This window comes from Oryctolagus cuniculus, chromosome 13, assembly GCF_964237555.1.
Source record: "Oryctolagus cuniculus chromosome 13, mOryCun1.1, whole genome shotgun sequence".
NCBI lineage: Eukaryota > Metazoa > Chordata > Mammalia > Lagomorpha > Leporidae > Oryctolagus > Oryctolagus cuniculus.
Window position 1 is genome coordinate 89,490,198 of NC_091444.1, and position 23,407 is coordinate 89,513,604.

Sequence of the window (23,407 nt, forward strand, 5' to 3'; positions counted from 1 at the left end):
TCATGTGTACAAACAGAAATAGAATGTTTTCTCGGGATTCTGTATTATTCTGTGGAGAAAGCTCGAATGTGTGGACTAATTGACTCCATGTGGAACCAATTATTGTTTGCCAGCAGAAAACTAAATGTTCCATGCTAAAATGCATTCAAAACCATCAAGTCCATACACAAAGCCCAGAAAACACAAACACAGAGGCTGAACCAAGATCTGGGATTGAGAAAGCAAACACACCGGATATTTCTGCTTTCCTCCAGGCATATCTGGACAAAGTGTTGTGGAATTCGGGTGAAATTGAACCAAAAAATCACCGTCAAAGTGGTTTTGGAGAAAAGCACAATCTTTCTGTTCGGCAAGTGGATCCAATGCTATGTTGAAAACATAAATGGCATGTTTTCTCGGGATTCTGAATTGTTCTGACGAGAAAAATTGAATGCATGGAGGGATTGACTCCATGTGGAAACAATTAGCGTTTGCCGGAAGAAAACAAAAAGGTATATGATAAAATGCATTCAAATCCATCAAGTCCATAGATAAAGCCCAGAAAACACAAACAAATACAGAGACTGTAGCAAGATATGGGATTGAGATAGCCACAACACACTGGATATTTCTGCTTTCCTCCAGGCATATCCGGACAAAGTGTTGTTGAATACTGTTGAAATTTCACCAATCAACGTCAATGTGGTTTTGGAGAAAAGCACAATCTTTCTTTTTTTTTATCTTTTATTTAATGAATATAAATTTCCAAAGTACGTCTCATGGGTTACAATGGCTTTCCCCCCCATACCGTCCCTCCCACCCACCACCCTCCCCTTTCCCACTCCCTCTCCCCTTCCATTCACATCAAGATTCATTTTCGATTATCTTAGTATACAGAAGATCAGCTTAGTATACCTTAAGTAAGGATTTCAACAGTTTGTTCCCACACAGAAACATAAAGTGAAAAATAATAGATGATTTTTTTTAAATGATGATGAAATCAGATCAGACCTATTGTCATGTTTAATCCCAGTGAGAGTCAAGTTGGGAATGGATAGTTTCTTTTTTTTTTTAACAGAAGATCAGTTTAGTGTACATTAAGTAAAGATTTCAATCGTTTGCACCCCCATAGAAACACAAAGTGAAATATACTGCTTGAGTACTCGTTATAGCATTAAATCTCAATGCACAGCACATTAAGGACAGAGATCCTACATGAGGAGTAAGTGCACAGTGACTCCTGTTGTTGACTTTACAAATTGACACTCCTGTTTATGGCATCAGTAATCTCCCTATGCACCAGTCATGAGTTTCCAAGGCTATGGAAGCCCCTTGAGTTCTCCGACTCTTATCTTGTTTAGACAAGGTCATAGTCAAAGTGGAGGTTCTCTCCTTCCTTCAGAGAAAGGCACCTCCCTCTTTGAAGACCTGTTCTTTCCACCGGGATCTCACTCACAGAGATGTTTTTGCCAGAGTGTCTTGGCTTTCCATGCCTGAAATACTCTCATGGGCTTTTCAGCCAGATCCGAGAAGCACAATCTTTCTTTTCAGCAAGTGGATCCAATATCATGTTTACAAACAGAAATAGCATGTTTTCTTGGGATTCTGAATTGTTCAGCAGAGAAAACTCGAATGCGTGGAGGATTTGACTCCATGTGGAACCAATTATTGTTTGCCGGCAGAAAACTAAATGTTACATGCTAAAATGCATTCAAAACCACAAACTCCATAGATAAAGCCCAGAAAACACAAACAAACACAGAGGCTGTAGCAAGATCTGGGATTGAGATAGCCACAAAACACCGATATTTCTGCTTTCCTCCAGGCATATCCGGACAAAATATTGTGGAATTTTGGTGAAATTCAACGAAAAAATCACTGTCAAAGTGGTTTTGGAGAAAAGCACAATCTTTCTCTTCGGGAAGTGGATCCAATGTCATGTGTACAAACAGAAATAGCATGTTTTCTTGGGATTCTGAATTGTTCTGTGGAGAAAACTCGAATGTGTGGACTAATTTTTTTTATGAATTATTTATTTATTAATTTATTTTTTTGACAGGCAGAGTGGACAGTGAGAGAGAGAGAGAGAGAGAGAGAGAAAGGTTTTCCTTTGCTGTTGGTTCACCCTCTAATGGCCACCGCAGCCGGCGCGCTGTGGCTGGCGCAACGCGCTGATCCGATGGCAGGAGCCAGGAACCAGGTGCTTTTACTGGTCTCCTATGTGGTGCAGGGCTCAAGCCCAAAAAACACAAACAAACAGAGAGGCTGTAGCAAGATCTGGGATTCAGACAGCCACAACACACCGGATATTTCTGCTTTCCTCCAGGCATATCCGGACAAAGTGTTGTGCAATTCGGGTGAAATTGAACCAAAAAATCACCGTCAAAGTGGTTTTGGAGAAAAGCACAATCTTTCTGTTCGGAAAGTGCATCCAGTGCCATGTTTACAAACAGAAATGGCATGTTTTCTCAGGATTCTGAATTCTACTGCTTCAAAACACGAATGCGTGTACGAATTGACTCCATGTGGAACCAATTAGCATTTGCCGGCAGAAAACAAAATGTTACATGCTAAAATGCATTCAACACCCTCAAGTCCGTAGATAAAGCCCAGAAAAGACAAACAAATACAGAGGCTGTACCAAGATCTGGGATTGAGATAGCCACAACACACCGGATATTTCGCCTTTCCTGCAGGCATATCATGACAAAGTGTTGTGGAATTCGGGTGAAATTGAACCAAACAATCACTGTCAAAGTGGTTTTGGAGAAAAGCACAATCTTTCTGTTCGGCAAATGCATCCAGAGCCATGGTAACAAATAGAAATAACATGTTTTCTCGGAATTCTGAATGATTCTGACCAGAAAACTCAAATGTGTGGAGGGATTGACTCCATGTGGAACCAATTAGCGTTTGCCAGCAGAAAACAAAATGTTACATGCTAAAATGCATTCAAAACTGTCAAGTCCATACATAAAGCCCAGAAAACACAAACACAGAGGCTGAACCAAGATCTGGGATTGAGATAGCCACAACACACCGGATATTTCTGCTTTCCTCCAGGCATATCCGGACAAAGTGTGGTGGAATTCGGGTGAAATTGAACCAAAAAATCACCGTCAAAGTGGTTTTGGAGAAAAGCACAATCTTTCTGTTCGGAAAGTGCATCCAGTGCCATGTTTACAAACAGAAATAGCATGTTTTCTCAGGATTCTGAATTGTTCTGACGAGAAAAATTGAATGCATGGAGGGATTGACTCCACGTGGAAACAATTAGCGTTTGCCAGCAGAAAACAAATGTTACATGCTAAAATGCATTCAAAACTGTCAAGTCCATACATAAAGCCCAGAAAACACAAACAAACACAGAGGCTGAACCAAGATCTGGGATTGAGATAGACACAACACACTGCATATTTCTGCTTTCCTGCAGGCATATCCGGACAAAGTGTGGTGGAATTCGGGTGAAATTGAACCAAAAAATCACCGTCAAAATGGTTTTGGAGAAAAGCACAATCTTTCTGTTTGGCAAATGCATCCAGGGCCATGGCAACAAATAGAAATAGCATGTTTTCTCGGGATTCTGAATTGTTCTGCCGAGAAAACTCGAATGTGTGGAGTGATTGACTCCATGTGGAACCAATTAGCGTTTTCCGGCAGAAAACAAAAAGGTACATGCTAAAATGCATTCTAAACCGTCAAGTCCGTAGATGCAGCCCAGAAAACACAAACAAACACAGAGTCTGTACCAAGATCTGGGATTGAGATAGCCACAACACACCAGATATTTCTGCTTTCCTCCAGGCATATCTGAGCAAAGTGCGGTGGAATTTGGGTGAAATTGAACCAAAAAATCACCGTCAAAGTGGTTTTGGAGAAAAGCACAATCTTTCTGTTTCGAAAGTGGATCCAATGCCAGGTTTACAAACAGAATTAGCATGTTTTCTCGGGATTCTGAATTGTTCTCCCGAGAAAAATTGAATGTGTGGAGGAATTGACTCCATGTGGAACCAATTAGCGTTTTCCGGCAGAAAACAAAATGTTACATGCTAAAATGCATTCAAAACCATCAAGTCCGTAGATAAATCCCAGAAAACACAAACAAACACAGAGGCTGTAGCAAGATCTGGGATTCAGACAGCCACAACACACCGGTCATTTCTGCTTTCCTCCAGGCATATCCGGACAAAGTGTTGTGGAATTCGGTTGAAATTTCACCAAAAATCACCGTCAAAGTGGTTTTGGAGAAAAGCACAATCTTTCTGTCCGGCAAGTACATCGAGTGCCATGTTTACAAACAGAAATGGCATGTTTTCTCAGGATTCTGAATTCTACTGCTTGAAAACACGAATGCGTGTACGAATTGACTCCATGTGGAACCAATTAGCATTTGGCGGCAGAAAACAAAATGTTACATGCTAAAATGCATTCAACATCCTCAAGTCCGTAGATAAAGCCCAGAAAACACAAACAAACACAGAGGCTGTATCAATATCTGGCATTGATATAGCCACAACACACTGGATTATTATGCTTTACTCCAGACGTATCCGTACAAAGTGTTGTGGAATTCGGGTGAAATTGAACCAAAAAATCACTGTCAAAGTGGTTTTGGAGAAAAGCACAATCTTTCTGTTCGGCAAATTCATCCAGTGCCATGGTAACAAATAGAAATAGCATGTTTTCTCATTTTCTGAATTGTTCTGCCCAGAAAACTCGAATGTGTGGAGGGATTGACTCCATGTGGAACCAATTACCGTTTGCCACCAGAAAACAAAATGTTACATACTAAAATGTATTCAAAACCCTCAAGTCCGTAGATGAAGCCCAGAAAACACAAGCAAACAGAGAGGCTGTAGCAAGATCTGGGATTCAGATAGCCACAACACACCGGATATTTCTGATTTCCTCCAGGCATATCCCGACAAAGTGTTGTGGAATTCAGGTTAAATTGAACCAAAAAATCACCATCAAAGTGGTTTTGGAGAAAAACATAATCTTTCTGTCCAGCAAGTGATCCAATGCCATCTTTACAAACAGAAATGGCATCTTTTCTCAGGATATTGAATTTTACTGCTGAAAAAACACGAATGCGTGGAGGAATTGACTCCATGTGGAATCAATTAGCATTTGCCGGCAGAAAACAAAATGTTACATGCTAAAATGCATTCAAAACTGTCAAGTCCATACATAAAGCCCAGAAAACACAAACAAACACAGAAGCTGTAGCAAGGTCTGGGATTGAGATAGCCACACCACACCGGATATTTCTGCTTTCCTCCAGTATTATCCGGACAAAGTGTTGTGGAATTCGGGTGAAATTGAACCAAACAATCACCGTCAAAGTGGTTTTGGAGAAAAGCACAATCTTTCTGTTCGGCAAATGCATCCAGAGCCATGGTAACAAATAGAAATAACATGTTTTCTCGGAATTCTGAATGATTCTGACCAGAAAACTCAAATGTGTGGAGGGATTGACTCCATGTGGAACCAATTAGCGTTTGCCAGCAGAAAACAAAATGTTACATGCTAAAATGCATTCAAAACTGTCAAGTCCATACATAAAGCCCAGAAAACACAAACACAGAGGCTGAACCAAGATCTGGGATTGAGATAGCCACAACACACCGGATATTTCTGCTTTCCTCCAGGCATATCCGGACAAAGTGTGGTGGAATTCGGGTGAAATTGAACCAAAAAATCACCGTCAAAGTGGTTTTGGAGAAAAGCACAATCTTTCTGTTCGGAAAGTGCATCCAGTGCCATGTTTACAAACAGAAATAGCATGTTTTCTCAGGATTCTGAATTGTTCTGACGAGAAAAATTGAATGCATGGAGGGATTGACTCCACGTGGAAACAATTAGCGTTTGCCAGCAGAAAACAAATGTTACATGCTAAAATCCATTCAAAACTGTCAAGTCCATACATGAAGCCCAGAAAACACAAACAAACACAGAGGCTGAACCAAGATCTGGGATTGAGATAGACACAACACACTGCATATTTCTGCTTTCCTGCAGGCATATCCGGACAAAGTGTGGTGGAATTCGGGTGAAATTGAACCAAAAAATCACCGTCAAAGTGGTTTTGGAGAAAAGCACAATCTTTCTGTTTGGCAAATGCATCCAGGGCCATGGCAACAAATAGAAATAGCATGTTTTCTCGGGATTCTGAATTGTTCTGCCGAGAAAACTCGAATGGGTGGAGTGATTGACTCCATGTGGAACCAATTAGCGTTTTCCGGCAGAAAACAAAAAGGTACATGCTAAAATGCATTCTAAACCGTCAAGTCCGTAGATGCAGCCCAGAAAACACAAACAAACACAGAGTCTGTACCAAGATCTGGGATTGAGATAGCCACAACACACCAGATATTTCTGCTTTCCTCCAGGCATATCTGAGCAAAGTGCGGTGGAATTCGGGTGAAATTGAACCAAAAAATCACCGTCAAAGTGGTTTTGGAGAAAAGCACAATCTTTCTGTTTCGAAAGTGGATCCAATGCCAGGTTTACAAACAGAATTAGCATGTTTTCTCGGGATTCTGAATTGTTCTCCCAAGAAAAATTGAATGTGTGGAGGAATTGACTCCATGTGGAACCAATTAGCGTTTGCCACCAGAAAACAAAATGTTACATGCTAAAAGGCATTCAAAACCATCAAGTCCGTAGATAAATCCCAGAAAACACAAACAAACACAGAGGCTGTAGCAAGATCTGGGATTCAGACAGCCACAACACACCGGTCATTTCTGCTTTCCTCCAGGCATATCCGGACAAAGTGTTGTGGAATTCGGTTGAAATTTAACCAAAAATCACCGTCAAAGTGGTTTTGGAGAAAAGCACAATCTTTCTGTCCGGCAAGTGCATCGAGTGCCATGTTTACAAACAGAAATGGCATGTTTTCTCAGGATTCTGAATTCTACTGCTTGAAAACACGAATGCGTGTACGAATTGACTCCATGTGGAACCAATTAGCATTTGGCGGCAGAAAACAAAATGTTACATGCTAAAATGCATTCAACATCCTCAAGTCCGTAGATAAAGCCCAGAAAACACAAACAAACACAGAGGCTGTATCAATATCTGGCATTGATATAGCCACAACACACTGGATTATTATGATTTACTCCAGACGTATCCGTACAAAGTGTTGTGGAATTCGGGTGAAATTGAACCAAAAAATCACCGTCAAAGTGGTTTTGGAGAAAAGCACAATCTTTCTGTTCGGCAAATTCATCCAGTGCCATGGTAACAAATAGAAATAGCATGTTTTCTCATTTTCTGAATTGTTCTGCCCAGAAAACTCGAATGTGTGGAGGGATTGACTCCATGTGGAACCAATTAGCGTTTGCCAGCAGAAAACAAAATGTTACATGCTAAAATGCATTCTAAACCGTCCAGTCCATACATAAAGCCCAGAAAACACAAACAAACACAGAGGCTGTAGCAAGGTCTGGGATTGAGATAGCCACAACACACCGGATATTTCTGCTTTCCTCCAGGCATTCTGGGCAAAGTGTTGTGGAATTCGGGTGAAATTGAACCAAAAAATCACCGTCAAAGTGGTTTTGGAGAAAAGCACATTCTTTCTGTTTCATAAGTGGATCCAATGCCAGGTTCACAAACAGAATTAGCATGTTTTCTCAGGATTCTGAATTGTTCTGCCCAGAAATCTCGAATGTGTGGAGTGATTGACTCCATGTGGAACCAATTAGCGTTTGCCACCAGAAAACAATATGTTACATGCTAAAATGCATTCAAAACCCTCAAGTCCGTAGATAAAGCCCAGAAAACACAAACAAACACAGAGGCTGAACCAAGATCTGGGATTGAGATAGCGGCAACACACCGGATATTTCTGCTTTCCTCCAGGCATATCCGGACAATGTGTTGTGGAATTCGGGTGAAATTGAACCAAAAAATCACCGTCAAAGTGGTTTTGGAGAAAAGCACAATCTTTCTGTTTGGCAAATGCATCCAGGGCCGTGGCAACAAATAGAAATATCATGTTTTCTCAGGATTCTGAATTGTTCTGCCGAGAAAACTCGAATGTGTGGAGTGATTGATTCCATGTGGAACCAATTAGTGTTTGCCAGCAGAAAACAAAAAGGTACATGCTAAAATGCATTCTAAACCGTCAAGTCCGTAGATGAAGCCCAGAAAACACAAACAAACACAGAGTCTGTACCAAGATCTGAGATTGAGATAGCCACAACACACCAGATATTTCTGCTTTCCTCCAGGCATTCTGGGCAAAGTGTGGTGGAATTCGGGTGAAATTGAACCAGAAAATCACCGTCAAAGTGGTTTTGGAGAAAAGCACAATCTTTCTGTTTCGTAAGTGGATCCAATGCCAGGTTTACAAACAGAATTAGCATGTTTTCTCGGGATTCTGAATTGTTCTGACGAGAAAAATTGAATGCGTGGAGGAATTGACTCCATGTGGAACCAATTAGCGTTTTCCGGCAGAAAACAAAATGTTACATGCTAAAATGCATTCAAAACCATCAAGTCCGTAGATGCAGCCCAGAAAACACAAACAAACACAGAGGCTGAACCAAGATCTGGGATTGAGATAGACACAACACACTGGATATTTCTGCTTTCCTGCAGGCATATCCGGACAAAGTGTGGTGGAATTCGGGTGAAATTGAACCAAAAATCACCGTCAAAGTGGTTTTGGAGAAAAGCACAATCTTTCTGTTTGGCAAATGCATCCAGGGCCATGGCAACAAATAGAAATAGCATGTTTTCTCGGGATTCTGAATTGTTCTGCCGAGAAAAATTGAATATGTGGAGGGATTGACTCCATGTGGAAACAATTAGCGTTTGCCGGCAGAAAACAAAATGTTACATGCTAAAAGGCATTCAAAACCATCAAGTCCGTAGATAAATCCCAGAAAACACAAACAAACACAGAGGCTGTAGCAAGATCTGGGACTCAGACAGCCACAACACACAGGTCATTTCTGCTTTCCTCCAGGCATATCCGGACAAAGTGTTGTGGAATTCGGTTGAAATTTAACCAAAAATCACCGTCAAAGTGGTTTTGGAGAAAAGCACAATCTTTCTGTCCGGCAAGTGCATCCAGTGCCATTTTTACAAACAGAAATGGCATGTTTTCTCAGGATTCTGAATTCTACTGCTTGAAAACACGAATGCGTGTACAAATTGACTCCATGTGGAACCAATTAGCATTTGCCGGCAGAAAACAAAATGTTACATGCTAAAATGCATTCAACACCCTCAAGTCCGTAGATAAAGCCCAGAAAACATAAACAAACACAGAGGCTGTATCAATATCTGGCATTGATATAGCCACAACACACTGGATATTTCTGCTTTGCTCCAGACGTATCTGTACAAAGTGTTGTGGAATTCGGGTGAAATTGAACCAAAAAATCACCGTCAAAGTGGTTTTGGAGAAAAGCACAATCTTTCTGTTTGGCAAATGCATCCAGTGCCATGGTAACAAATATAAATAGCATGTTTTCTCATTTTCTGAATTGTTCTGCACAGAAAACTCGAATGTGTGGAGGGATTGACTCCATGTGGAACCAATTAGCATTTGCCAACAGAAAACAAAATGTTACATGCTAAAATGCATTCTAAACCGTCCATTGCATACATAAAGCCCAGAAAACACAAACAAACACAGAGGCTGTAGCAAGATCTGGGATTGAGATAGCCACAACACGCCGGATATTTCTGCTTTCCTCCAGGCATTCTGGGCAAAGTGTTGTGGAATTCGGGTGAAATTGAACCAAAAAATCACCGTCAAAGTGATTTTGGAGAAAAGCACATTCTTTCTGTTTCGTAAGTGGATCCAATGCCAGGTTTACAAACAGAATTATCATGTTTTCTCGGGATTCTGAATTGTTCTGCCCAGAAATCTCGAATGTGTGGAGTGATTGACTCCATGTGGAACCAATTAGCATTTGCCACCAGAAAACAATATGTTACATGCTAAAATGCATTCAAAACCCTCAAGTCCGTAGATAAAGCCCAGAAAACACAAACAAACACAGAGGCTGAACCAAGATCTGGGATTGAGATAGCAGCAACACACCGGATATTTCTGCTTTCCTCCAGGCATATCTGGACAAAGTGTTGTGGAATTTGCGTGAAATTGAACCAAAAAATCACCATCAATGTGCTTTTGGAGAAAAGCACAATCTTTCTGTTCGGCAATTGCATCCAGTGCCATGGTAACAAATAGAAATAGCATGTTTTCTCGGGATTCTGAATTATTCTGCCCAGAAAACTCGAATGTGTGGAGGGATTGACTCCATGTGGAACCAATTAGTGTTTGCCAGCAGAAAACAAAATGTTACATGCTAAAATGCATTCAAAACGGTCAAGTCCATACATAAAGCCCAGAAAACACAAACAAAAACAGAGGCTGTAGCAAGATCTGGGATTGAGATAGACACAACACACCGGATATTTCGGCTTTCCTCCAGGCATATCCGGACAAAGTGTTGTGGAAGTCAGGTGAAATTCAAACAAAAAATCACCGTCAAATTCGTTTTGGAGAAAAGCACAATCTTTCTGATCGGCAAGTGTATCCAATCCCATGTTTACAGGAGAAATGGCATGTTTTCTCGTGATTCTGAATTGTTCTGCCGAGAACACTCAAATGTGTGGAGGAATTGACTCCATGTGAACCAATTAGCGTTTGCTGGCAGAAAACAATATGTTACATGCTAAAATGCATTCAACACCCTCAAGTCCGTAGATAAAGCCCAGAAAACACAAAGAAACACAGAGGCTGTAGCAATATCAGGGATTGAGAGCCACAAACTCCGGATATTTCTGCTTTCCTCCAGGCATATCCGGACAAAGTGTTGTGGAATTCGGGTTAAATTGAACCAAAAAATCACCGTCAAAGTGGTTTTGGAGAAAAACCACAATCTTTCTATTCGGGAAGTGCATCCAGTGCCATGTTTACAAACAGAAATAGCATGTTTTCTCAGGATTCTGAATTGTCCTGCCGAGAAAACACGAATGCGTGGAGGAATTGACTCCATGTGGAACCAATTAGCTTTTGGCGGCAGAAAACAAAATGTTACATGCTAAAATGCACAAAACCATCAAGTCCATAGATAAAGCCCAGAAAACACAAACACACACAGAGGCTGTAGCAAGATCTGGCATTGAGATAGCCACAACACACGGATATTTCTGCTTTCCTCCAGGCATATCCGGAAAAGTGTTGTGGAGTTCGGCTGAAACTGAACCAAAAAATCACCGTCAAAGTGGTTTTGGAGAAAAGCACAATCTTTCTAATCGGCAAGTGTATCCAATCCCAAGTTTACAGCAGAAATGGCATGTTTTCTCGGGATTCTTAATGGCTCTGCCGACATAACTCGAATGTATGGGGGAATTGACTCCATGTGCAACCAATTAGCCTTTGCCAGCATAAAACAAATAGTTACATGCTGAAATCATTCAAAACCACAAAGTCCGTAGATAAAGACCAGAAAACACAAACAAACACAGAGGCTGTACCAAGATCTGGGATTGAGATAACCACAATACACCGGATATTTCTGCATTCCTCCAGGCATATCCGGGCAAAGTGTTGTGGAATTCGGGTGAAATTGAACCAAAAAATCACCGTCAAAGTGGTTTTGTAGAAAAGCACAATCTTTCTGTTCGGGAAGTGCATCCAGTGCTATGTTTATAAACAGAAATAGCATGTTTTCTTTGATTCTGAATTGTTATACTTAGAAAACACGAAAGAGTGGAAGAATTGACTCCATGTGGAACCAATTACCGTTTGACGGCAGAAAACAATATGTTACATGCTAAAATGCATTCAAAACCGTCAAGTAGGTTATAAAGCTCAGAAAATACAAACAACACAGAGGCTGTAGCAAAATCTGGGATTCAGATAGCCACAACACACCGGATATTTCTGCATTCCTCCAGGCATAACAGGAAAAAGTGTTGTGGAATTCAGGTGATATTGAACCAATAAATCACCGTCAAAGTTGTTTTGGATTAAAGCACAATCTTTTTAATCGGCAAGTGTATCCAATCCCAAGTTCAAGGCAGAAATGGCATGTTTTCTCAGGATTCTGAATTGTTCTGTTGAGAAAATTGGAATGTGTGGAGGAATTGACTCCATGTGCAACCAATTAGTGTTTGCCGGCAGAAAACAATATGTTACATGCTGAAATCATTCAAAACCGTCAAGTCCGTAGATACAGCCCAGAAAACACAAACAAACACAGAGGCTGTAGCAAGATCTGGTATTGAGATAGACACAACACACCGGATATTTCTGCTTTCCTCCAGGCATATCCGGACAAAGTGTTGTGGAATTCGGGTGAAATTGAACCAAAAAATCACCGTCAATGTGGTTTTGGAGAAAAGCACAATCTTTCTGTTTGGAAAGTGCATCCAGTGCCATGTTTACAAACAGAAATAGCATGTTTTCTCGGATCCTGAATTGTTCTGCCGAGAAAACACGAATGCGTGGAGCTAATGACTCCATGTGGAACCTATTAGCGTTTGCCGGCAGAAAACAAAAGGTTGTATGCTAAAATGCATTCAACACCCTCAAGTCCACAGATAAAGCCCAGAAAACACAAACAAACACAGAGGCGTAGCAAGATCTGAGATTGAGATAGCCACAACACACCCGATATTTCTGCTTTCCTCCAGGCATATCCAGACAAAGTGTTGTGGTATTCGGGTGAAATTACACCAAAAATGCACCGTCAAAGTGGTTTTGGAGAAAAGCACAATCTTTCTGTTCGGCAAATGCATCCAGTGCAACGGTAACAAATAGAAATAGCATGATTTCTCGGGATTATGAATTGTTTAGCCGAGAAAATTCGAATGTGTGGAGGAATTGGCTCCATATTGACACAATTAGCGTTTGCTATCACAAAACAAAAAGTTACATGCTGAAATCATTCAAAACCACAAAGTCCGTAGATAAAGACCAGAAAACAGAAACAAACACAGAGGCTGTACCAAGATCTGGGATTGAGATAGCCACAATAAACCGGATATTTCTGCTTTCCTCCAGGCATATCCAGACAAAGTGTTGTGGAATTCGGGAGAAATTGAAACAAAAAATCACCGTCAAAGTGGTTTTGTAGAAAAGCACAATCTTTCTGTTTGGAAAGTGCATCCAGTGCCAGGTTTACAAAAAGAAATAGCATGTTTGCTCGGATTCTGAATTGTTCTGCTGAGAAAACACGAATGTATGGAGGAATTGACTCCATGTGGAACCAGTTAGGGTTTTCCGGCAGAAAACAGAAAGTTATATGCTGATATCATTCAAAACCGCAAAGTCCGTAGAAAAGCCTAGAAAACACATACAAACACAGAGGCTTTAGAAAGATCTGGGATTGAGATAGCAACAATACTCCGGATATTTCTGCTTTCCTCCAGGCATATCCGGACAAAGTGTTGTGCAGTTCGGGTGAAATTGTACCAAAAAATCACTGTCAAAGTGGTTTTGGAGAAAAGCACAATCTTTCTGTTCGGCAAGTGTATCCAATCCCAATTTACAGAAGAAATAGCATGTTTTCTCGGTATTCTGAATTGTTCTGTCTAGAAAATTGGAATGTGTGGAAGAATTGACTCCATGTGGAACCAATTAGCATTTGCCGGTAGAAAACAAAATGCTACATGCTGAAATCATTCAAAACCACAAAGTCCGTAGATAAAGCCCTAAAATACAAACAAACACAGAGGCTGTAGCAAGATCTGGGATTCAGATAGCCACAACACACCGGATATTTCTGCTTTCCTCCAGGCATATCCGGACAAAGTGTTGTGGAATTCGGGTGAAATTGAACCAAAAAATCACCGTCAAAGTGGTTTTGGAGAAAAACCACAATCTTTCTATTCGGGAGTGCATCCAGTGCCATGTTTACAAACAGAAATAGCATCTTTTCTCAGGATTCTGAATTGTTCTGCCGAGAAAACACGAAAGCATGGAGGAATTGACTCCATGTGGATCCAATTAGCGTTTGCCAGCAGAAAACAAATGTTACATGTTAAAATGCATTCAACACCATCAAGTCCGTAGATAAAGCCCAGAAAACACAAACAAACAGAGAGGCTGTAGCAAGATCTGGGATTGAGATAGCCACAACACACCGGATATTTCTGCTTTCTTCCAGGCATATCTCGACACAGTGTTGTGGAATTCGGGTGAAATTGAACCAAAAAATCACCGTCAAAGTGGTTTTGGAGAAAAGCACAATCTTTCTGATCGGGTAGTGTATCCAATCCCAAGTTTACAGGAGAAATAGCATGTTTTCTTGGTATTCTGAATTGTTCTGTCTAGAAAACTGGAATGTGTGGACAAATTGACTCCATGTGGAAACAATTGGCTTTTGCCGGCAGAAAACAAACAGTTACATGCTAAAATGCATTCAAAACCTTCAAGTCTGTAGATAAAGCCCAGAAAACACAAGCAAACACAGAGGCTGTAGCAAGATCTGGGATTGAGATAGCCACAACACACCGGATAATTCTGCTAACCTCCAGGCATATCTCAACACAGTGTTGTGGAATTCGGGTGAAATTGAACCAAAAAATCACCGTCAAAGTGGTTTTGAGGAAAAGCACAATCTTTCTGATCGGGTAGAGTATCCAATCCCAAGTTTACAGGAGAAATAGCATGTTTTCTCGGTATTCTGAATTGTTCTGCTGAGAAAACACGAATGTGTGGAGGAATTCACTCCATGTGGAACCAATTAGCGTTTGCCGGCAGAAAACAAAATGTTGCATGCTAAAATGCATTCAACACCCTCAAGTCCGTAGATGAAGCTCAGAAAACACAAACAAACACAGAGGCTATTCCAAGATCTGCGATTGAGATAGCCGCAACACACCGGATATTTCTGCTTTTCTCCAGGCATATCCGGACAAAGTGTTGTGAAATTCGGGTGAAATTGAACCAAAAAATCACCGTCAAAGTGGTTTTGGAGAAAACCACAATCTTTCTGTTCGGCAAATGCATCCAGTGCCATGGTAACAAATAGAAATAGCATGCTTTCTCAGGATTATGAATTGTTCTGCTGAGAAAATTCGAATGTGTGGAGCAATTGACTCCATATGGAACCAATTAGCGTTTGCTATCACAAAACAAAAAGTTACATGCTGAAATCATTCAAAAGCACAAAGTCCATAGATAAAGCCCCGAAAATACAAACAAACACAGATGCTGTAGCAAGATCTGGGATTGAGATAGCCACAACACACCGGATATTTCTGCTTTCCTCCAGGCATATCTGGACACACTATTGTGGAATTCGGGTAAAATTGAACCAAAAAGTCACCGTCAAAGTGGTTTTGGAGAAAAGCACAATCTTTCTGATTCAGGAGTGCATCCAGTGCCATGTTTACAAACTGAAATAGCATGTTTTCTCAGGATTCTGAATTGTTCTGCCGAGAAAACACGAATGCGTGGAGGAATTGACTCCATGTGGAACCAATTAGCGTTTGCCGGCAGAAAACAAAATGTTACATGCTAAACTGCATTCAACACCATCAAGTCTGTAGATAAAGCACAGAAAATACAAACAAACACAGAGGCTGTAGCAAGATCTGGGAATGAGATAGCCACAACACACCGGATATGTCTGCTAACCTCCAGGCATATCCGGGGAAAGTGTTGTGGAATTCGGGTGAAATTGAAACAACAACAACAAAAAAAAAAGGAAATTGAAACAACAAATCACCGTCAAAGTGGTTTTGGAGAAAAGCACAATCTTTCTGTTCAGCAAATGCATCCAGTGCAATGGTAACAAATAGAAATAGCAGGTTTTCTCGGGATTCTCAATTGTTCTGCCGAGAAAATTCGAATGCATTCGAAAATTCGAATGTAGGATTACCCTAGTGAGCTGTGGCACCAGCCCAAGATTTTTTCTTTTTAAGATTACACTGTACTGGGGCCAATCCAGCTCTCTGCTATGGCCTCCCACGTGGGAGACTGGGAAGAAGCTCCTGGCTCCTGGCTCCTGGCTTCGGAGCAGCACAGCTGGGGAGTGAACCCGGGGACGGAAGACTCTGTCTCTCTCTGCCTCTGCCTCTCTGTAACTCTGTTTTAAATAAATAAATAAACCTTTCCTTCCTTCCTTTCTTTCAAATAAATAGATCTTATAAAAGAAAAATTCCTGAAGTCAGGTACCCCGGAGAAGCTCTTTAAAAAAAAAAAAAAAAAAAGACACCATTTGGGACATCAGTATCTCATATCAGAGTGTGGAGCCACACACACAGGCAGGCAGATGCTTAACCTACTATGCCCCAGGGCCAGCCCATCCCCCCCCTCCCTTTCAGAGATTTAGTTAGCCAATTCTTTTTAAAATTAATTTACTCTTATGTATGTGGAAAAGTTATGGGGTAACAGGCTGAGGGTTGGGAGAGGAAGAGAGATCTTCCATCTGCTGGATGGGCTCTGGGTGGCCAGGGCAAATCCAGGAGGCAGGTGCCGGGAGCTTCATCTGTTCCACTTCTCCCAGCTGGTCCAAGTAGTGGGTCAATCTTCCCGTGGCTTTCCAGGTGAATTAACAAGGAGCTGGATTGGAAATGGAGGAGGAGAGACTGGAAATAGATCTCATATTAGCAGATCACGGAGTCACAGCTGAGCCGAGTTCCCTTAAGATTTTTTTTTTTTTTTTAAAGAAAGATTGCACTGGGGGCCGGCGCTGCGGTGCAGCAGGTTAACGCCTTGGCCCGAAGCGCCAGCATCCCATATGTGCACCAGTTTGAGTCCCGGCTGCTCCTCTTCCAATCCAGCTCTCTGCTATGGCCTGGGAAAGCAGTGGAAGATGGCCCAAGCCCTTGAGCCTCTATACCCCCTGTGGGAGACCCAGAAGAAGCTCCTGGCTCCTGGCTTCAGATCAGCACAGTTCCAGCCATTGCAGCCCATTGGGGAGTGAACCATCAGACAAAAGACCTCTCTCACTTTCTCTGCCTCTCCTCTCTCTGTGTGTGTAACTCTTTCAAGTGAATAAATAAATAAATCAATTTTTCTTAAAGATTTATTTATTTACTTGAAAGTCAGAGTCACACAGAGAGAGGAGAGGCAGAGAGAGGTCTTCTGTCTGATGGCACTCCTATGGGATGCTGGTGCTTCAGGCCAGGGTGTTAACCCGCTGCACTGCAGCACCAGCCCCAAATAAATAAATCTTTTAAATTTAAAAAAAAAAAATGAAGATTGCACTGTATTGGGGCCAATCCAGCTCTCTGCTATGGCCTGGGAAAGCAGCAGAAGATGGCCCAAGTCCTTGGGCCCCTGCACCCATGTGGGTGACCTGGAAGAAGCTCCTGGCTCCTGGCTTTGGATCAGCATAGCTCCAGCCATAGCAGCCATCTGGAGGTGAACCAGGGGATGGAAGACTCTGTCTCTGTCTCTGCCTCTCTATAACTCATTCCAATATGTAAATAAAAAAAAATCAACCTTTCTTCCTTTCTAATAAATAGATCTTATGAAAGAAAAATTCCTGAAGACAGGTTCCCTGGAGAAGCTCTTTAAAGAGAAAAAAAAAAAAAAAAAAAAAAAAAAGCCGGCGCCGCGGCTCACTAGGCTAATCCTCCGCCTTGCGGCGCCGGCACACCGGGTTCTAGTCCCGGTCAGGGCGCCAGATTCTGTCCCGGTTGCCCCTCTTCCAGGTCAGCTCTCTGCTGTGGCCAGGGAGTGCAGTGGAGGATGGCCCAAGTGCTTGGGCCCTGCACCCCACGGGAGACCAGGAGAAGCACCTGGCTCCTGCCATCGGATCAGCGCAGTGCGCCAGCCGCAGCGCGCTGGCCGTGGCGGCCATTGGAGGGTGAACCAACGGCAAAGGAAGACCTTTCTCTCTGTCTCTCTCTCTCTCTCTCTCTCTCTCACTATCCACTCTGCCTGCCAAAAAAAAAAAAAAAAAAAAAAAAAAACCACCATTTGGAACATCAGCATCTTATATCGGAGTGTGGGCTCTTCCTCCTTCTTGCTAAGATGTCTTGATCTGGTCCAGTCCCAGCTACTGTGGGGCACTTATTTCTTAAGATGGCTTGATTGATTTAGAACACCTAGTGTTCAATTTCTGCACCTAGTGACCTTCCTTTTAGATTCAAAATGGCTCTCGCTCTCCTGGTACTAAAGATTCCATTTTGAGTCCAAATGCATGATTTTTCTGGTACTCTGCCTTGGAAGGAAGGAAGGGTACTTTTTGATGCTCTGCCTCCAGATAAATCAATATTCTTTTAAAATTTTTATTTATTTTTTGACAGGCAGAGTGGACAGTGAGAGAGAGAGAGAGAGAGAGAGAGAAAGGTCTTCCTTTGCCGTTGGTTCACCCTCCAATGGCCACCGCGGCCAGCGCACCGTGCTGATCCAAAGGCAGGAGCCAGGTGCTTCTCCTGGTCTCCCGTGGGGTGCAGGGCCCAAGGACTTGGGCCATCCTCCACTGCACTCCCTGGCCACAGCAGAGAGCTGGCCTGGAAGAGGGGCAACCGGGACAGAATCCGGCATCCCAACCGGGACTAGAACCCGGTGTGCCGGCGGCGCCACTAGGCGGAGGATTAGCTTAGTGAGCCGCGGCGCCAGCCTCAATATTCATTTGTGAATCGTGATTTTTTTCGGATGTTCTAGATAGATACATGATAGATAGATAGATAGATAGATAGATAGATAACCATGTTGGGAGGGAGGGAGATTTTTCATCCACTGGCTCCTGGCTCTCCTATCTATGTCATCTGTCTCCCTTCATATAAGGAAAAGGTTCTCCAAGGATCTATTCATGGGAAGCTGTATGTTAAGCAGAGCCGCCAAGCAGAACTCAAAGTGGCAGGCATCCCAAACGTAACTCACCAGGACATAATGACACCCCCCCCACACAACTGCCTCACTCCGATATTTTTCCCCCATAGCATTTTTCAGATTTCCAAAGATCACTACGACTGAGTGAGCAAGCAGCTCTCTTCCCCCACGGTAGGCCTGGGTGCTGACCCGCCACCCAGTGTTCAATTTCTGCACCTATTGACCTTCCTTTTTGATTCAAAATGGCTCTTGATACTCTGGCACTAAAGACTCCATTTTGAGTTCAAATGACTTCTCCCACCTTCCGCGCCCCGCCCCCGCCCCCACCCCCACCCCCACCCCCAGTGTGTGTGGCATGGATGATTGCAAATTAGGATTATAAGGAGGATGTCTGTCTGTAATACCAACCTTGATTAAGAAAAAAAAAAATAGTCATCGTCGTGCTGTGGATTCACACACCACCCACCCCTGACATAGGCATCCCTTTGGAGAAAGCAGCGGTTTGAGTCCTGGCTGCGCTCCATGAAATCCAGCTCCCTGCTAGTGTGTGTTGGGGGGGGGGGTGGAGGGGGGGGATGGGAATACAGTACCATATCGCCTGAGTGCAAATGTAAATGTGTGAAAGAGACATGATTTTCATTTATTGTGGCAGTTACAGAGAGAAAGGAAGGTCTTCCATCTGCCGGCTCACTCCACTCCCCAAATGGCTGGGTCGCTCTGCTCTGAAGCCAGAAGGCAGGAGCTTGTTCCGCATCTCCCACGTGTGTGCAGGGGCAAAAGCACGCCCACAAGAGATGCCTGCCTGCTTGTGCCTCAGGGAAAGGCTCAGCCTACTAAGCCCCAGCACCGCCCCTGAAATAATCATGTTTGAATCATGGCGTTTCTGGTACTCTGCCTCACAATGAACAAATCAATCATTGCTTTTGATTCATGATTTTCCTGATGTTCTAGATTGATAGATCGATTGATCAATCAATAGATGATAGATAATCGTGTTTGAACTGAGATTTCTGCCTCTCAGTGAATGAAGGAATGAATGAATGATTGAGTGAATGAATGAAGAGTTAGATAATGATGTAGGAATTTTAGATTTTTTCTGATGCTCTGCCTTGCAATAAAGAAATAAGTAATCATGTTTGGTGATTTTTCTGATGTTCTGCCTCAGGATGGATGGATGACGGTGTACGAATCGAGATTTCTGTGATGCTCTACCTTGAAACGGGGAGAGGGAGATGGATAGGTAACCCCGTTTGGTGCTTTTTCCCCTGTTCCGCCGCCTCGCAGTAGATTGATAGTCATGTTTGAATTGAATTTTTTGTGAGGTTCTGCCAGGGGGAGGGGGAGGGGGAGGGGGAGGGGGAGGGGGGAGGGGGAGGGGGAGGGGGAGCCCAAACATAACTCCCCAGGGCATAGTGATCACCCACCCCACTCCGATACTTCATTTCTTTGAAATATCCACACACACAGCATTCGCAAGATCCAAAGGATCACTAAGATTGAGTGAGTAAGCAGCATTCCTATCCTTGGCAGGTCTGGGTGATGACGCGCCACCTAGTGTTCAACTTCTGCACCTACTGACCTTTTTTCGATTTCAAATGGCTCTCCAGCACCCTGGTACTAAAGAGTCCAACTGCAACTGCATGCTTTGTTTTGTTTTGTCCCCCCCCCCATATCACACCCATGATGGCGAAGTAAGATCACGGGGAGGAAGATATCTGTGAACCAAATAAGTAATCATTTTTGAACTGTGATTTCTCTCACATTGTGCCTCACAGATAATAGATACTGGTGTTTGAATGGCCTCCAAGTAAATCAATCACTATATTTGAATCATGAATCAGGATTTCTGTGATGCCCTGCCTCACATGAAATGAATGATGGATAGAGAAGTGTGTGTGTGTGTGTGTGTGTGTGTGAGAGAGAGAGAGAGAGAGAGAGAGAGAGATGGATAATCATGTTCAAATGGAGATTGTTCTGATGCTCTGCCTCACAATAAACACACAAATAATCCTTTTCAAACCCTGATTACCCCTTGTGGTGTTTAGAACAAGAAACAAGCAGTCCCACTTCATGTTGTGTCCCACGCCATAGGCCACAACACGTGTCTGAATCTCCTCCCTCTACATGGCCACAATTTGCATTTCTAATCATTTCAGGAAATTCTTACACAGGGTTGGGGGTTGGGAGCCAGGAGAGAGCCATCTCTCATCTGCTGGATGGGGCCTGGGCCAGGGCGCTCTGGCCCTGGAAGAGCGGCAGAGGATGGAACAGGTGCACACGTGCAAGCAAAAAAGGAAAAAATGCTGTGAGCCTCACTGTCCCTCACTCCCATGGCAGGGTAAGCACGGTGATCGCCACACACAAACACACACACACTCTTCTTTATCCATCCATCCCTCTCTCTGTGTGTGTGTGTGTGTGTGTGTGTGTGTCACAGTCTCGATGTGATCGTGAGAGATGATCATGGCTCCTTCCTAGATATCAGTAGGTACAACACGGGCAAAGGGGCAATCAGGCACGCACAGTACCAAGGAGCAGGACCCTCCCGCAAATCCAGGCCTGGGTGAAGGCATGTCCCGTGGGAGACGTGCAGGCTGAGCGATCCCACCAGACATCCAGCCGATGGAGCAGAGTCCTTTTCCGGGGGTGGGTACGACGGAGGGAGTCAGGAAAGACGGCAGAGCCCAGTAGGCTCTCGGAACCATGCCGCTCCACCATGGCAGCGTCTCCTAGCGAGACGGAAGGAAGGGATGGAGGAGTCCCTCCCTCACAGCCCATCTGTGTCCAGTCATCAGCCTCAGGCGGGATTTGCTCAGAGGAAAGCTTTATTGACTGACTGTGTGATAAGGGTAGGTGCTGTGGAAGGGGTATCCAGGAGAAGCAAGGTGTGGGGGGGAACGCAGGGAGGTGGGGGTGGAGCAGGGAGGGAGGGAGGGAGGGAGGGAGGAAGGAAGGAAGGAAGGAAGGAAGGAGGCGGGGTGGGGGTGGAAAGGGGTTGAAGCAGGGAAGACACGCCTTCCTCCAACACCGCACGTGGCCAAAGGACTCACTCAAATGGCAGCTTCCTCCGGTGTGGTGTGGTGTGGTGTGGTGTGGTGGCATGTGGTGCCGCGGTCCCTCCCGCCTGCGGTGTCCTTGGAGCTTGCCCGGAGCATCGTTCTGCAAAACAGTGGCGAGAGACAGGCGGCAGCCACCTAGCATCGAGGAGCTGTGATGCGAGTGAGCGGCGGCTCAGTGCTCCAGGGGAACAAACTCGGGAGTGTGGTCGAAAGAAAGAGGGGCCAAGGTGACGGGGCGAGTCCTTGTTTTCTTACCTGACGCGCGAGGACAGAAGGTGCGGCCCAGGGGCGACTGGTGAGGTCATTCGGGGAGCAGGAGAGAACCAGTGCATGGGAGAGACTCTGCTCTTCTGTTCGTCCTCCCCCCCTCCCACTCCCTCCCTCCCTCCCTCCCTCCCTCCCTCCCTCCATAAATTAAGAAGAAAAAAAACCCGCCTCACGTTTTCCTTGGAAAACAAAACACACCAAGCTTGCACTGTGCAGCGCCCAAGTCCGCCGGGGCAGCTGGTCGACCTTCGTGGACACACACACACACACACACACAGAGACACACATCCATCCCCCCCCCCCGCGGACGTCCCTGGGCCCGTCCCCGCCCGAGCCCAAGTCCGCCGGGGCAGCTGGTCGACCTTCGTGGACACACACACACACACACACACACAGAGACACACATCCATCCCCCCCCCCCGCGGACGTCCCTGGGCCCGTCCCCGCCCGAGCCCAAGTCCGCCGGGGCAGCTGGTCGACCTTCGTGGACACACACACACACACACACACACACAGAGACACACATCCATCCCCCCCCCCCGCGGACGTCCCTGGGCCCGTCCCCGCCCGAGCCCAAGTCCGCCGGGGCAGCTGGTCGACCTTCGTGGACACACACACACACACACACACACAGAGACACACATCCATCCCCCCCCCCCGCGGACGTCCCTGGGCCCGTCCCCGCCCGAGCCCAAGTCCGCCGGGGCAGCTGGTCGACCTTCGTGGACACACACACACACACACACACACACAGAGACACACATCCATCCCCCCCCCCCGCGGACGTCCCTGGGCCCGTCCCCGCCCGAGCCCAAGTCCGCCGGGGCAGCTGGTCGACCTTCGTGGACACACACACACACACACACACAGAGACACACATCCATCCCCCCCCCCCGCGGACGTCCCTGGGCCCGTCCCCGCCCGAGCCCAAGTCCGCCGGGGCAGCTGGTCGACCTTCGTGGACACACACACACACACACACACACAGAGACACACATCCATCCCCCCCCCACCGCGGACGTCCCTGGGCCCGTCCCCGCCCGAGCCCAAGTCCGCCGGGGCAGCTGGTCGACCTTCGTGGACACACACACACACACACACACAGAGACACACATCCATCCCCCCCAGAGGACAGCGTGTCAGCACCTACCTGCAGGTCCAAAACCACAACTCCAAGTATAAAAATGTCCACGCGAGAGGACACAGGGCTGATGCACTGGACACAGCCACCTCTGAGCTTGGGGACCCGGTCACTTGTCCCCAAAATGCCACCCATCTCTGTTAGAGGACACTCCTCTGGCCACCTGGTCGACCTGGGGTGGGGGAGGGG